Here is a 17,943-nt window from a genome sequence, read left to right as displayed (position 1 = left end):
TTTCTGGCCACTATAAGGAGTTTGGCTTTTATTTGGAGTGAAAATGGGAAGATATCAGAAGATTCTATCAGAGGAATGACAAGATCTGTCTTCTGTGTTAACAAGACCACTTGGTCTACTGTGTGGGAATAAGAGGCCAGGTATGTTGCTCAAAAGATATATTGGAGATAGACTGTAAAAGCAAAGGTATAAGTAGGGGGATCAGTTATGAGGTTATTGCAACATCTTAACAAAAGATTATGACAGCTCAGAACAAAGATCATATTCTCCCACATATGAGCAGTGGGCCTGCTATATAAATGAAACTCCAAAGTAAAGATTTAGTCCCTTATTCCAATGAGATTGTCTACCCTAGGCCTCTTCTATATAATTTTGAGGCAGCCACTGTGTATGATGCCTTCAGGGGCATGCCAAACACTATGCCAGTGATGTGTAAAGTACAAAAGTGAGAACAAGAAATGAGATTCAAAATATATGTTGAAGACAGATTATAAAGAGCTAGAAAAGAAACCAAACTACTTCTGAAAAATTTCACATGACTGTCTTACAACATACCACATTGCACGCTACAAACTTGAAAATGCACGTATGTTCCTCACATAATTCATCATAAAATGCAGTGATTCACTCCTCAGCAAGAAAGATTCTGGAAAACTTTGATTAAATTGAGCCCACTAGTGCTGCATCAGTGCTGAAAAATTCACACTCAAGAGGAAAGAAAATTAAGGGTGTTCTTCATTAGACTGTGAGCCAACTGCACATTCTCAGTATCCCCCCTATATTAGGAATCACAATTAATATTGTGAAATGATACAGCAAATTGAATAGCATTGCTTCACAAACTCTCCGGGTGTTGAATGAGACATTTAACGGGTCAGAGTTTAGTAATAGCTCAGCACTGTGTGGAAATGATCGTGGGATGTGCTCTACCTTTGGAGCTTCTCAGTCACTCAGGAAACTCTGAATTATGGGAATAAGCTATTGCACATGCAAACTATATTCACTCTGAGATTTATTAGTATTGTTCCAACATCTTCTATTCAACTGCAGCCAGATTCTCTCCCATGGGCATATGATTTCCACTGAGTCTAAGAGGAATTGTGCCAATCTCAGAAGAGTACAATGGATCCTTCAGAATTTGGGAGCAAAAGTATTGTTTTAGTGCTGAAAATAAATGTGAACATCCCAGCATTCTTTCCTCCAGAAACATGTTGCTCCTGAAGGTCTGATTCTCAGATCAGCTCACAAATGTTCGCTTAATCCATACTGCTCCTAAAACATTTTATAAACCGTACTCTTGGACCTACCATATGAGAACACTGTTTCTGTTGATTTAATGAAAAGTTTTGGAACACTGATTGTGTGCCAAGCATTGTTCTTGTACTGGGGTTTCAGAGTTGTACAGTACAGAGAACACAGCCCTTGCCCTCAAGGAGCTCACCTTGGATATGGTGGTGACTTTTTAGATATAACTCTAAAAGTATGATCCATGAATGAAAAAAATAAACTGGACTTCATTGAAATTAAAAACTTTTGCTCTACAAAAGGCAACATCAGGAAAATTAGAAGACAATCCACAAACTGGGAGAAAATATCAGCAAAAAAATTTGATAAAGGACATTCATCTGTCTAAAACTCAAAGATCTCTTAACACTTAACAATAAGTTGATTAAAAAGTGGGTCAAAGGTCTTAACAGACACCTCACCAAAGAAAATATACGATGGCAAATAAGCATATGACGGATGCTCCACATCACATGACATCAGGAAAACGCAAATTCAAACCACAACGAGGTATGATTTGATACCTATTAGTATGGCCAAAATCTCTAATGCTGACATCACCAAATGCTGGTAAGGATGTGGACCAACAACTCTCATACATAGCTGGTGGAAATGCAAAATGGTACAGCCATTATAAAAGACAGTTTGGCAGTTTCTTACAAAACTAAACCATATTCTTACCATACAATCAGGCAATTATGCTCCTTGGTATTTACCATAAGAAGCTGAAAACTTATTTCCACACAGAAACCTACACACAGATGTTTATAGCAGCTTTATTTATAATTGCCAAAACTTGGAAGCAACCAAGATGCCTTTCAGTAGGTGAATGGATAAACTGTGGTACATCCATCCAGACAACAGAACATTATTCAGTTCTAAAAAGAAATGATCTATGAAGCCATGAAAAGAAATGAAGGAACCTTAAACACATATTACCAAGTGAAAGAAGTCAATCCAAAAAGGCTACTATTTATACTACTTACATATATATATATATATATATATATATATATATGTATAAATAGTATACTATATTTATTTATATAGTATACTATTTATACTACTTATTTATATAGTATACTATTTATACTACTATTGATTCTAATTATGACATTCTGAAAAAAGTCAACTCTATGGAGATAGTAAAATATCAGTGGTTGCTAGAGGTCAGGAGGAAGAGAAGGATAAATAGGTAGAACACAGGGGATTTTTAGGGCAATGAAAATACTCTACGATATTATAATGATTATAACATAATAAATGTCATTATACATATGTCCAAGCCCATAGAACATTCAAACGAAGAGTGAACCCTAGATCAAACTACGGATTTTGGGTGATAATGATATGTCAATGTAGGTTCATCAGTTATAAAAAATGCACCACTCTGTTGAGCAGTGCTAATAATCAGGGAGACTATATATGTGTGAGGGCAGAAATACGGGAAATCTCAATAGCTTTCACTCAATTTTGCTAAGAATGTAAAATTACTCTTTAAAAAACTATTTTTTTTAATTTGTAGGGACACACAAAAGCAATTCAAAAAAGGGGGGAAGCAATATAAAAGATCAATAAACAAATTTTAAACTCACTAACAAGCTTTTAAATGCAAATTCAGATAATATGTCACTTTTGTATCCCAGAGATGGAAAGAGTAAAGAAAAAATGTCACTGCCATACATTCCTGTTGAGAGTATCTATTGATGCAGCATTTGTCAAGACAATTAAGCAAATCCTATCAATATCTTTAAAAGATGCACAATTTTTGACCCAGTGTTTCTATTTATAGGAGTTTACCCCAAGTAAATAACTATGCATATGCACAAAAATGCATATACAAGGATGTCGGTAGTAGCAAAACATATATACACACAATAAATGATTAATAAATTATAGTATACCCAAACAATAAAATGCTGTGCAATCATTGCGCCTGGGTGGCTCAGTTGGTTGGACGACTGCCTTCGGCTCGGGGCGTGATCCTGGAGTCCCAGGATCGAGTCCCACATCGGGCTCCCAGCTCCATGGGGAGTCTGCTTCGCTCTCTGACCTTCTCCTCGCTCATGCTCTCTCTCACTGTCTCTCTCTCTCAAATAAATAAATAAAGTTAAAAAAAAAACTTAAAATTGAAAAGAAGACACAAAAAGATGGAAAAGCATTCTATGCTCATGGATCGGAAGAATAAACATTGTTTTAGTCTATACTGCCTAGAGCAATCTATACTTCCAATGCCACCCCAAACAAAATTCCATCGGCATTTTTCAAAGTGCTGGAACAAACAATCCTAAAATCTGTATGGAACCAGAAGAAACCCCAAATTGTTAAGGATATGTTAGAAAAGAAAAACAAAACTGGGCATCACACTGCCTGATTGCAAGCTTTCCTACAAAGCTGTGATCACCAAGACAGCATGGCACTGGCACAAAAACAGACACATGGACCAGTGGAAGAGTACAGACCCCAGATATGGACCCACAACTCTATGGTCAAATAATCTTCAACAAAGCAGGAAAAAATATATGGTGGATAAAAGACAGTCTCTTCAATAAATGGTGCTGGGAAAATTGGACACTTATGTATAGAAGAATGAAATTTGACCATTCTCTTATACCGCACACAAAGATAAACTCAAAATTGATAAAAGACTTCAATGTGAGGCAGGAATCTATCAAAATCCTAGAGGAGAACATGGGCAGTAACCTCTTCAACATTGGCCACAGCAACTTCTTTCAAGAAGTTTGTCTCCAAAGGCAAAGGAAACAAAAGCAAAAATGAACTTTTGGGACTTCATCAAGATCAAAAGCTCTGCACAGCAAAGGAAACAGGAAAACAAAAAGGCAACCCAAAGAATGGGAGAAGATATTCGCAAATGACACCATAGACAAAGGGCTGATATCCAAGATCTATAAAAAAACTCAACACACACAAAACAGATGATCACATCAAAGAATGGACAGAAGACATGAACAGACAAAAAAAGACATACAAAAAAAGACATACAAATGGCTAATAGACACATGAAAAAAATGTTCATCATCATCAGCTATCAGGGAGATTCAAATCAAAATGACATTAAGATACCACCTTACACCAGTTGGCCAAAATTAATAAGACGGTAAACAACAAGTATTGGAAAGGATGTGGAGAAAGGGGAACCCTCTTACACTGTTGGTGGGAATGCAAGTTGGTATAGTCACCTTGGAAAACAGTGTGGAGATTCCTTAAGAAATTAAAAATAGAGCTACCCTATGACTCTGCAATTGCACTACTGGGTATTTACCCCCAAAGAAGGGCCATCTGTACCCCAATGTTCATAGCAGCAATGGCCACAGTCGCCAAACTGTGGGAAGAGCCTAGATGCCCTTCAACAGATGAATGGATAAAGAAGATATGGTCCATATATACAACGGGGTATTATGCCTCCATCAGAAATGATGAATACTCAACTTTTGTATCAACATGGACGGGACTGGAGGAGATTATGCTGAGTGAAACAAGTCAAACAGAAAGAGTCAATTATCATATGGTTTCACTTACTTGTGGAGCATAAGGAACGACAAAGAGGACATTGGGTGAAGGAGAGAAGTGAGTTGGGGGAGATCAGAGGGGGAGATGAATTATGAGAGATGGTGGATTCTGAGAAACAAACTAAGGGTTTTGGAGGGGAGTAGGGTGGAGGGTTGGGAGGGCCTGGTGGTGGGTATTAAGGAGGGCATGTATTGCATGGAGCACTGGGTGTGGTGCATAAACAATGAATCTTAGAACACTGAAAAAAATTTTAAATTAAAATAAATAAATAAATATTAAACAAAAAAATTTGAAATACTACAATAAAACTTAATCATTGAAAGATTTACACTAGGGACGCCTGGGTGGCTCAGTTGGTTAAGCAGCTGCCTTCGGCTCAGGTCATGATCCCAGCGTCCTGGGATCGAGTCCCACATCAGGCTCCTTGCTCAGCAGGGAGCCTGCTTCTCCCTCTGCCTCTGCCTGCCATTCTGTCTGCCTGTGCTCGCTCTCTCTCCCACTCTCTCTGACAAATAAATAAAATCTTTAAAAAAAAAAAGAAAGAAAGAAAGATTTACACTAATGTATACTGAAGCTATAAATGGGAAAATATTATCCACTAAAAGATTAATAGTGTTAAGGTTATAGGATTTTTATTTTCTTCTTTGCATTTGTCCTAAATTTTCTATAATAAGTATGTGCTGCTTTTGAACAAAATTATTTTCATTGATTGATGCCCCTTCACAAAAATGTATTGAAAAGAAATAAATTTCCTACCTTATGTTAGGCACTTTGAATAAACTGTCTTTGGATCCTCAGTATGGTATAACAAAATAGCTGTTATCTCTGCATTTTCAGTGAAAAAATACTAAGCAAAATGCAAAAGTACAAAGCATTAATAAGTTTCCTAAAAGTCATTCAGTTTGTGTGATGGTTACTTTTATGTGTCATCTTGACTGGGCCATTGGGGTGCCCAAATTAAACATTATTTCTGCATCTATATAGGGTGTTTCCCAATGAGAGCAGTATTTTAAGGGGTGGACTAACAGAAGTAAATTCCCCTCCCTGACATGGGTGGGCATCATTCAATCTACTGAAGAAAAAAAAAAAAAAACAGAAAGGAAGGATTTACTTCCTTCCCTGCTGTCAGCTTGATCTGGGACTCCTATCTTCCCCTGGCTTTGGGACTAGGATATACACCATGGGAATGGGGTTCTCAGGCCTTTAGAATTATACCCTGGCTTTACTGGGGCTCCAGCTTGCAGATGGCAGATTGTGAGCCAATTCCTCATAAGTAAAGATGGATGGTTGGATGGATGGATGGATGGATGGATAGATGGATGGATGGATGGACGGACAGATAGATGCATAAATCCTATTGACTCTGTTTCTCTGGAAACCCTTGACTAATACAGATAGGAAGGAGCAACACCAGGATGCAGCCTAGAACTGCTTGACTTCAGCTGTTACTCTTCACAATGTCCAGCCGCCTTTAAGATTACTGCACTACTTACCCACAATAGTGAGTGTGCTGGATTCTAACCAACACTGGCCCAAAATCTAAAAATTGCTGAAGCAGGCAAGAGCTCAATAAAGTTTTAGAATCATTTGTCTTAAAAATAGGCATCTATCAAAGGATCTATATAAAGTCACTATCAGCTGTACAGAACCAAGGGTCAGATGGGGTTACCTCCTCCAAGAACTTCCATAACACAATCACTAAGAGGTAGAACTCTTTCCAGTGAGGTGAAAATTACCTCTACTGTCACTGCAAGTACTTTTGCCACAGTATTGGTTGCAAACTCAAGGGTCCTAATCCGCTTTCGGAGAAGGCAAGCTAAGACCTCACATAGAGCAAACCTAAGTGCTAGTGTCATCTTCCGCATCAGTGAGGGAAAGGATTCCACACATCTCGGAATCACCCCTCCTCAACTGCAGTACTGCGTCCTGGGTTTTGATTCCATACAGCAGCTGCTGACAAAGGACCTTCTGAACGGGAAATGTGATTGCTCCATTGCTGAAAGCTGCACAGCAGCCAAATAATGATAATGCTTCATTTCACTGACATTTGCAATCTGAGGTAAAAGATCTTGTTTTGAAGATGTTAGTGTTGGCAGCCTCTTTTCATGAGCTTCTGAATCCACCATGTTGCTTAAGATCATTCTTCGTCATGAAGGATTTCTTTAACCCATTGCAGTAGGAGCACCCAGAAGCCACCAGCCCACACACAGGTCAGTGAGCCCACAAGCCCTCATCTACACTGCTTTTTACATGGCTTGGAGCAAATGGCATACAGATACATAACCTAGTCAGAAGCCTAAAACACTGCTACAGGAGAACTTACAAATTGGAGAAGGGGGCACATAAACAGGAATCCTTAAATGAATTTTCCAAAAATTTCTTAAGTTGTTCCAAATCTTTATAAAAACCTTTCTCAAAATTGTCTACCAAATCTCACTTGCAAGAGACCCTGAATTTGAAATAAAGATCCTTTCTCTTATTCTAACTTGATTCAAAGAAAGGAATAGAGAAATTGGAAAGATAAAAATGTATGGGGTGCCTGGATGAAGAGAACAACTCTTGATCTTGGGGTTTGAGTTCAAGCCCCATGTTGGGTAAAAAGATTACATAAAAATAAATCTTTTTTTTTTTAAAGGGAAAGACAAAGATATCTGAAAACTATAGTGTCATCCTGTATTACACTGAGTCAAATGTTGTAAGACTGGTTATAGGGTGCCCAGTTTACTTGATTTACTTAGAGTTTAGAAAAGCTCTACACAAGGACACCTGGGTGGTTTAGTCAGTTAAGTGTCCAACTTTGCCTCAGGTCAGGATCACAGCGTCCTGGGGTTGAGCCCTTCATTAGGTTCCCTGCTCACCGGGGAGTCTGCCTCTCCCTCTCCATCTGCCCCTCCTCCCGCTCATGCTCTCTCTCGCTTTCTCTCTCTCTAATAAATAAGTGACCTTGAAGAAGAAGAAGAATGCTCTACACAATACAGAATAGAATTCTGTCTCATTTACTGTGAATTAGACATAGTATAAAACTTGTGGTTATCTGATCCTGGAAATCAGGTCTATTGATAGCAGTCTAACCTTCTATTGCAAAATAAGGATATTTCATTATTTTGATTTTCATCCCCCTTTTATCATGACAGCAATGTGTGTGTTGGTAATTCCACCTATACTACTTCTACTTCTAGTCTCTCATTCCCACCCCTCAGCTCATACGAGTTAAGCAAGTTCCCGTCAGAGAAGAGAGTCTAACACGAAACCAAAATTCTCACTCCTGTAGAAAGCCTCATTTTTTTAAAAAAAGTTAGAATTTTCCAAAAAGTGTTAAATATCCCAGCAGCTGCTCTGTTTCATAAGACAAGACAATGTTCTTGTGGAAAAACTGGGTGAGAATCCAGGAAGCATCCAGAGTGATTGTGTTTCTGAAGTAAACATCTGTGTTGATGGGAAATTAAGACATAAACACACATCTGTATTCAGATTTCAAACACAATTCCCAATTGAAACATTAGAATTCCACTGGTTTTTAGGGGGAAAAAAATAATAAAGATCTCCTAAGCTTTGTAAAATTTTATATAACAGCAGCCAAATTCAACTACACCAGAGTAGGTCTTTCATCTGTACGTTCTGAGAAACAATTAGGAAAATTAGAACTGATTTTCTTGGGCTCTTTTTAGTAACTTGAGCATCTTCAACAGCTTTTACATCAAGCCTACAATCCTTCTGTGCCACCAATGCCAGTCATGGTATTTGTTTATGATGACAGTTTCTTTCCTAGTGTAGTCATTGATTTTTCCATTCTACAACACACTTAGTCAAGAATGTTGTGTTTATATGCTCGGTTACAGAAACATTCCTGCATACCACAAGCAGTGGGGGCTGTCGCTCATGGCCCACTACCTTGAAATAATACATCTCTCCCTCCCATTCTCATTTTCCCTTCCAAGGATAGCTCACAGTGGGAAGATGACTTCACTGGTTTTATAAAATGTGCCAGAGCAATCCCGCTTTCTACAGGAACCACACCCTTGTCATTAGAATAAGAGAATACTAGGGAAACACAAAAATAAGAAAATGATGTATGTGAGTCCACCTTATCTTCTTTTGAAGGTCAGCCCCCTGAGGGCAGGAAAGAATTCTTCTTGATATTTCTTTTGGTACCAATTTCCTGCATAGGCAAGTGAATTCACACACACACACACACACACAGAGGCAGGAAAGAATTCTTCTTGATATTTCTTTTGGTACCAATTTCCTGCATAGGCAAGTGAATTCACACACACACACACACACACACACACACACACACAAACGATGAAACCTGAAAAGCTTTCTTGCTGTTCCCTTTATTTTTAGTGTCTTTCGGTAAAACTACCTTCAAAAAAGTAACGGATAAATAAGCAAGGATAAATACAGAGGGTGAGGAAGTAGCACTTTACAAGCCCCTCCATCTCCAAGCCTGAGACAGGCCACCAGGAAAGTATCCAAGCTCACATCTAAAATGAAGAGTTCGGGCTCACAAGGGGGTAAGTTGTCCGTGGCACACAACTAATAACTGACAAAACCAGGTTTCATATTCACTGATGAGCACCTAGAATTCAGTGTTTATATATTGCCAGGTGAGTGCAGAGTTTTTGACAACAACTGAGTTAATAGCCTGAATGGGAAAAACAAACAAACAAACAAAACACTGTTATTATCTTGAAATATAATAAAGCGAGGCACCTGGGGGCCTCAGCTGGTTAAGCAACTGCCTTCGGCTCAGGTCATGATCCCAGGGTCCTGGGATCAAGTCCTGCATCAGACTCCCTGCTCAGCAGAGAGCCTGCTTCTCCCTCTGCCTGCCACTCCCCCTGCTTGTGCTCTCTCTCTCTCTCCCTCTTTCTCTCTGTCAAATAAAGAAAGAAATTCTTTTTAAAAGTAAATAAATAAATACATAAATAAATAATACAAGAAATCTAATAAAGCTAGTATAGTCAAATGTTCCTCTTGGCCAAAAGGCAATCTTAGGAAAGCATCCATAAAACTTCTAGTTTTAAACAACACAACATTCTGGTGAGTCCTGTGTAATAAATTACCTACGAAATGTGTACATAATGAAGCAACTTGCTTTATAAGGTTACTGCAAACAAACTAGTAAAGAATTGGAGGACTGGACTAATTTTCTATTGCTGTGTAATAAATGACCACAAGCCTAGCAGCTTAAAAAAAAAAAAAGCCACTTATTAATGCACAGTTTGCCAGAAGCCCAGCATGGCATGGCTAGGTTCTCCACTGCTGCTGTTACAAGACTGAAATTAAGGTGTTGGTCACCTTCTCTGGGGCTCTGAGGAAAACGCCACTTCCAAGCTTATTTTTGTTGTTAGAAGAATTCACTTTCTTGCAGTTGGAGGACTGAGGCCATTTTCTAGATAGCTGATCCCAATCCAGAGAAGACTCACTACATTTAAATGATTATGTGAAGAGGTCAGGTCCACCTGGATAATCTCCTTTTCTCAAGTAAGCTGTGCCCTATAACATAACCTAATCAGAGGAGTAAAATTCAGCAAATTCCATCTGGGGAATTAGGCGGAGCATATAGAACAGGGGCAGGGGTAAAAAGTCTTGGAGGCCACCCTAGGATTCTGGTAGGAAGTGAAAGAGATTGAAAATAGTATGCCTGATATGTTGAACAAAAGAAATCAAACACAAACCTAACACATACTGTTAGGTTTCGTTTATATGAAGTTCAAACTTGGCAAAACTAATCAGTGTTGACAGATAAAGTCAAGAGAGTGGTGACCGTTGGGGTCAAAGAGGGATAGAAACAACAGTATATTGGGAAAAGGATTTATTCAACAAGTACACATTGGATGCCTATCAAGCACTAAATAAAGGGATTCCACAGCAGTCAAGACAAGGCCTCTGTCCTCAAGTAGCAGACAAAAGGTTGATATCCAGGATCTATAATGAACTCCTCAAACTCAACACACACAAAACAGACAATCATATCAAAAAATGGGAAGAAGATATGAACAGATACTTCTCCAATCAAGACATACAAATGGCTATCAGACACATGAAAAAATGTTCATCATCATTAGCCCTCAGGGAGATTCAAATTAAAACCACATTGAGATATTACCTTACACCAGTTAGAATGGCCAAAATTAACAAAACAGGAAACAACATGTGTTAGAGAGAATGTGGAGAAAGGAGAACCCTCTTACACTGTTGGTGGGAATGCAAGTTGGTGCAGCCTCTTTGGAGAACAGTGTGGAGATTCCTCAAGAAATTAAAAATAGAGCTTCCCTATGACCCTGCCATTGCACTCCTGGGTATTTACCCCAAAGATACAGATGTCGTGAAAATAAGGGCCACCTGTACCCCAATGTTTATAGCAGCAATGGCCATGGTCGCCAAACTATAGAAAGAACCAAGATGCCCTTCAACAGACGAATGGATAAGGAAGATGTGGTCCATATACACTATGGAGTATTATGCCTCCATCAGAAAGGATGAATACCCAACTTTTGTAGCAACATGGACGGGACTGGAAGAGAGTATGCTGAGTGAAGTAAGTCAAGCAGAGAGAGTCAATTATCATATGGTTTCACTTATTTGTGGAGCATAACAAATGTCATGGAGGACAAGGGGTGTTAGAGAGGAGAAGGGAGTTGGGGTAAAATGGAAGGGGAGGTGAATCATGAGAGATTATGGACTCTGACAAACAATCTGAGGGGTTTGAAGTGGCAGGGGTGTGGGAGGTTGGGGTACCAGGTGGTGGGTATTATAGAGGGCACGGATTGCATGGAGCACTGGGTGTGGTGAAAAAATAATGAATACTGTTTTTCTGAAAATAAATAAATTGAAAAAAAAAACCTATCAGGGAAGGGGTACCTGGATGGCTCAGTGGTGGGGCATGCAACACTTGATCTCGGGGTCATGAGTTTCAGCCCTATGTTGAGGATAGAAATTACTTAAAAAATAAAATATTTAGGGACGCCTGGGTGGCTCAGTTGGTTAAGTGTCTGCCTTTGGCTCAGGTCATGATCCCAGAGTCCTGGCATCAAGTCCAGCATCCGGCTCCTTGCTCAGAAGGGAGCCTGCTTTTCCCTCTGCGTGTGTGCTCACTCGCTCTCTCTCTCTCTCTCTCTCTGACAAATAAATTTTTAAAATCTTTAAAAATAATAACAATAATCAAGGCAAAACAGAGACTAGTGGCCTGGAAACTAATAAATAAATATTTACCATGCATTGTGATAAGCCTCACATGTGGGAAAGGAGAAGGCACTCAGAGAACATACATCAGGGGGACCCAAACTAGCTTAGAAGGTCAAGAAGTAACATTTAAACTGAGACCTGGAAGAATTTAGGTAGGCAAAGCTGGGGAATATTTGACTTGGTGATGCTGGTTGACTGTGGACAGATCATCACTTACCTGTAAGACATGACTACTTGGAGGCCATGTAGTCTCTGTCTCCATCATTATGAGAACAGTATGGAACAATGGAGGCACTAATACCACTTGAAACTGCACTGGCCAAACATCTTTAATGCTAGAACATTATCAGTTCTGGACATTCTTCCACCAAATACTGACAAACTAGAGAGTGACCTGAAGGTAACCACCACCACAACATAGAAGCTTGGATCAGTATGGAAGGGGTACAGTAGTATGGCGCAGCAGCTGCACACTCAGGCTCTGGGTTCAGACAGCTGGGTTGTAATCCTAACTCCATCAGTTGCTCTGTGTGTCCTTAGCCCTGACTTTCTGTGAGCCTCAGTTTCCTCATCTCTAAAATAAGGACAATAATCCAAAACTGCTAGGAAGTAACTAAAGAGTAGCTCCTTTAAGAAATACAAATGTATTCAGGTGGAAGATGAATTAGACTTGTTCTGTTTAAGTATGGTACTGGTAGATTTGGGGGAGGGAGTTAAAGATTTTATGTATTTATTTGAGAAAAAGAGCACAGGCACTGCACAGGGGGAAGGACAGAGGGGGAGGGAAGGGGCAGGGGCAGAGAAGGAGGTGCAGAGGAACAAGCCGACTCTGCTCTGAGCACGGAGCTCAGCGTGGAGCTTGATCCCACACCCCCAAGGCCACAACCACAACCTGGGCCAAAACTAAGAGTCAGATGCTGGTAAATTTTTTTTTAAGATTTTACTTATTTATTTGACAGACAGAGATTACAAATGGGCAGAGAGGCAGGCAGAGAGAGAGGGAGAAGCAGACTCCCCGCTGAGCAGAGAGCCCAAGGCGGAGATCGATCCCAGGACCCTGAGATCATGACCTGAGCCGAAGACAGAGGCTTAATGACTGAGCCACCCAGGTGCCCCATGCAGATTTTGAATGCAGGTGAGAAAGAACTCTTCTGCCACTCTCTGACTCACTAGCCATACCCAACTGTCATTGCCCAAGCACACAAAACTCCCTTAAATACCCCTACATCCTCCCATCTTGTTCTTTCCTCTGGCATGTTCTACCCACCCTTGTTTTCTTGAAGAGTTTCTTTTCACCCTCCACAATCTCAAGCATTGCCTTGCTGATGAAGATTTTCCCGTGTGCACAAGACAGGACGGGGTGATCCCTTGTCCATGCTCTCACAGCTTTCTAGTGATAGCTGTAGTAACATGCATCCTATACCATGACTGCTTAGTCACACGTTCATTTCTCACTGTTACGAGCCTCTTGAGGGGTAAGACCATGCACAGCACTTGGCACACGGTGGACAGTAAAAATGTTCACTGGATAAACTGAGTGAATCCTATTGCCTTAGGAAGCAAGGAATTCCTGCTGCCAGTAATATTTAAATCAGATAAGACAACTGCAGACGTACAGACAGGACTGGAGTGTCTGACACTCACCTTGCAAGGCACTCCATAGGACCCTCCAAACCTGAGAGTCGTTGGTGCTTGGTGAAGAAAACTAAATCGCAGGGGCACAGAGAGGAAAGAGTTTTACGTCGGGCAAGAGGTAGAGACCATACCTCTGTTTGCCTGAGCCGGAGAGGACAGGACACAGACAGGACTGCAGCAAGAAAGTGATGACACGCCCGAAAGAGGACAGGAAGTCTCAAGAAAGGCCCTATTTAAGAGGAGTGGATAAGGTAAAGTTCCCACCTCGAGATGATAATGCTTGCAGAACCTCATAACAGCAGACAACTATCTCCACCCATGGCTCCAAAAGGGCAAGGGGAAGCGAGTGGATTTACCACAACACTATAAAAATGCAGTGATTTGACACGAGTTGTGGCCTACGCAGAGGAACGGGACTCGGTCTCGGCCACAATCAAGCAAACGCAGGAAGAGAGGGGTGGGGTGGGGGGATAAATATCCACACATCCCATCCCCCTACAATATCCTGCCAGTGTCAGCCAACAGCCAGACCCAACAAAAAGCCAGACAGCGAGGAAGTATGAGGGAGGCAATCTGTTGAAGTCAGCCTCCTGAACCCCAGCGCAGGACAGACAACGAGTAGCAGACTAATGGCATAAACATCATTTGGTGAGCCCTCAAGAGCCGCCATGAAGTCTGGGGCTCGAGGATGACATGGTCCAGGCTCCTTCTAAGATGGGAAATCTGGTGGCTGTAATCAGAATGAACTCTGAATCGGGAGAGGAAGACGGAGCCCGGGAAACAAACTAGGCCATCACTGAGATGGTTGGAGTAAGAGGGGAGGAGCCTAATTAAGCAAGGGGATGCACTCAGTGTTCATAGCAGCCTCTTGGGAGGCTCCTGATTCTCTAGCAAATTGTACAATCCCTGAGATATGTACCCTCATTGTAAGTGGCCCACCAAGTCACAGAGGTGGAAAAGAAAGTCTCCAAACTGAGATTTCCACCTTTCAGTCTCCTCCTGGTGTCCAGTTTCTCCCTTTTCCTTAGTGTCTGTGTGAACTGGGCAGGGCCAGAGGAAAGTAGCCTCGGTGACTGCAGGTCCCAGAACAGAGGGCAGCAACCGAGTTTCTTGGCATCAAAGTCCAAAGCAATGAATAGAGGTCATAGGAAGAAATCCCTGCTTGATTATCAGTCACCACACCCCCAAGATTGTGACATCTTAACACTTTTCTGGCTACCCACCCTCTCCTCACACCTTGACCAAACCCATCCTTCCTGCCTTCTCCCTTCCAAAGGCTGTCTTCCGTGGGCCCCACCTCGAAGGGACTCATTCCCAGATGTTACATTCAAAAATTACCCAGCAACATTTTCTACAACTGGATCAGCACAGAGAGGACTGAAAGAAGCTTCATGTTCACTCTGTGAAGCCTTCTCTTTCTCCATGAGCAGATTCAGGTTCCTTCCAGCACCCTGTCCCTTCTCTCTGACCCAGTATAATCATACCAGGTCAGCACCCTGCCAAGGTGGGAGCAGCCACAATAGGGTCCTGATATGTCCTTTTACTGGCTGGATTGGAAATGACTCTGGCTTTATTCTTTGTTTTCTGTTTTCTGTTCAGAGTATGAAACTCTTTTTTTTACTTGTATTAGTACGCAGTTTCCTAAAATAAAAAGAGCAGGACTATTTGAGTCCTTAGCTGTTTTCTGAGACACTAAGCCACAAGGCCTCCCTGGATTGGGATTTACCTCGTTTCTTCCCTGTCTCAGTAGAAGTTTAGCAGCGCTGAGAGGATTACTGACAATACCGTATCACGGAGCACTTGGAGAGACTTTAAAGATTAGTTCTTCTCTCAACAAACTCCAGGATTTTCAAAATCCAAGTGTGGAAGGAAGGGACATCTGCCAAAGAAAAAGGCTGAGTTCCCACACACTTAGAAGCTTTTCCCCTACTGACCTATTACCATATTATCACCAGCAACATGAATCAACAAATCCTGATAAATGGTTTCTATTCTCAGACTGAAGATTTAAAATTATACAAAGCAGCAATGTGTGTTTGTGTGTGTGTGCGTGTGTGTATCAGAGAGACAGAGACTATGCTCCCTAGACACACAGACACACACACACACACACACACATATGCACACTCATTCTTTCTAACTTGTCCTAAAGCAATCCTGTTTATATTAGAAACTGCATTTAAGTTGGAATTCTTAGAGCAAATGAAGTGTTCATGAGACTCTCCCCACTTCCCCCTTCCCACCAGTATGTCCACTCCCAAGGACAGCAGGAACACCAATCAGTTCATTCATTAGCTTTGCTTGGACTCAGAGCTGTGGCGGAGACAATCAGATGTCCCTCAGTGGAAAATAGCAAGGCCAACTGAAGGCAAGAAACCCGCTGGAACCCAATGGGTGCCCCTGAAACAGTAAATAACATTGTGTGGATTCAACAATTCATTTTGTTGATGAATCCAGGACAGTTATTTATCTCACCCCAATTCTGTCTTCGTCTTCAGACATCTTTTTAAGAACCAATTTTAATGACACTTTCTTTAATCCTCCTTCTATTTGTACTCAGGTCTGTTTTCTATACTAAGAGCTACACAAATAAATTCCTGGAATCATTACTCTGATGCACTCTAAATCTCATTTATTTGACTCCGTGGTTTGTTTGTTTTGTTTTTTTTTTTTTTCCTGACTTTCAAACAGACACACTACAGTTGCCTTCCTGATGGAGCCCAGTGCAGAAAGGGGAGATGTGGCCCAAAGAGGGCCACTCTGTCTCCTCAGAGTGGGTGGGAGACCTGGCCACAGGGAAGAGGGAGGGGCTCGGGCTGCATGGATTGAAGTGCTACAACCATCAAGCAGGTATCTAGCTCCTCTTTTGTTCATCTTCTGATGGGTGGCTTTTGACTGCTGGCTTAACTTTCAGAAAGCACCCCACTTTTGCAAGCCTCATGGACCAGCTCCTACATTTGCATCTTATTTTCTCTAGCAAAAAGGAGAGGAATCAGTGCCAGAAAGCTCTGAGAATCAGGGAGAGTATGTAAAAGGCTCTATTTTTATCCCTCAATGGAACATAAGTTCTCTGACGACAGAAGCAGAGGAGAGGTGGTTCATTAGGAACTATTAATGTACTAAGATTAACCAATCAGAGGAGCTTCAGCAGAGCCTAGATTTGCTGAGGAGGAGAAGAATATGAGAAGGGTCTGGACTTTTTTGGTGCTCAATAAAACATTGTTATGTTTTGCTTTGTTTTTCAAAGAAACCTCATTTTCCTGGCTGCGATATGAAATATTTCATTTTCTCAGTCTGTGTTAAGCAGTTCAGCTTATGGCTATAAGTGGTCTCTGGCTTTTGTCATTAGAATGAGTTGTCCAAGTGCACAGCACTCAAAGATGATGTCCTCAAACGATTATAAGCAAAATTCTTTCCTTCTTCATTCAAGTAAACAGGTCTGGAGTAACTTCTGAATCTGGCATGGGTAAGGGTGTTTCCTCAGATCACTTTGCAAGTAGTTATCTAAAGCAATCTCATTCTCTTACCCTACCAATTCATAATGGTATATACTTCAAAATCAGCTGGTGAGGGGCTCACCTATGTGATCTATACATCTTGAACAAGGAAAACTAACTGGTATTAAGGCCTGTGAGAAGAGCCATATGGCATCCAAGCCACTGGCTTGGATGTTTACCTGGATTCAGCTCCTATATCTGCCACTTTTTAGGGCAAGCAGGACAAACAGTTTAACCTAGGTGTTATACATGCAAAAGGCCTGGACAAAGACTTAGCACATGGTAAGTATTATACTAAGTGTTAGGTATGGTTATTAAAGCAAGAAGACTCTGGCTTTCAGGGCTCCAAGCCACCACTGAGAGGACTGAAGGATTCAAGCCCAAGCTTTCCTCCTACTGAAGTGGCTGAGTCATTTCCCATGCCATTCACCAGCCCCTGCTGAGGTTGCCCTGTCTTGCCAGTGAGGCCACCACACTAACAATGAATACCCTCCCCCACTGCCCTCTCCAGCCTCTGGATGCTGCCCTCCCAGGCTCTTGCACTGATCCTATTATTCTTCCAAATATAAGGGAGGATTCTCTTTCCACACTTGCTGTATCTCTTCATCAGACTAAATGTGATCTTGCTTTCTCCGTTTTCTTAGCAAATCACCCATAAATGGTAGTTGCATCAAATAACTTGATAGAAGCTATAACATGGGCAATGTCAGAAAACATTTGAATAACCTGTTCAAAAAGTCTTTTCCCACTGATAAAAATTACTCTTCCAGAGAGGTTGTGAAGGTATCTCCATCTCCCTCTA

This window comes from Neovison vison, chromosome 2 (assembly GCF_020171115.1).
Source record: "Neovison vison isolate M4711 chromosome 2, ASM_NN_V1, whole genome shotgun sequence".
NCBI classification, from domain to species: domain Eukaryota; kingdom Metazoa; phylum Chordata; class Mammalia; order Carnivora; family Mustelidae; genus Neogale; species Neogale vison.
This window is presented reverse-complemented; position numbering follows the sequence as displayed.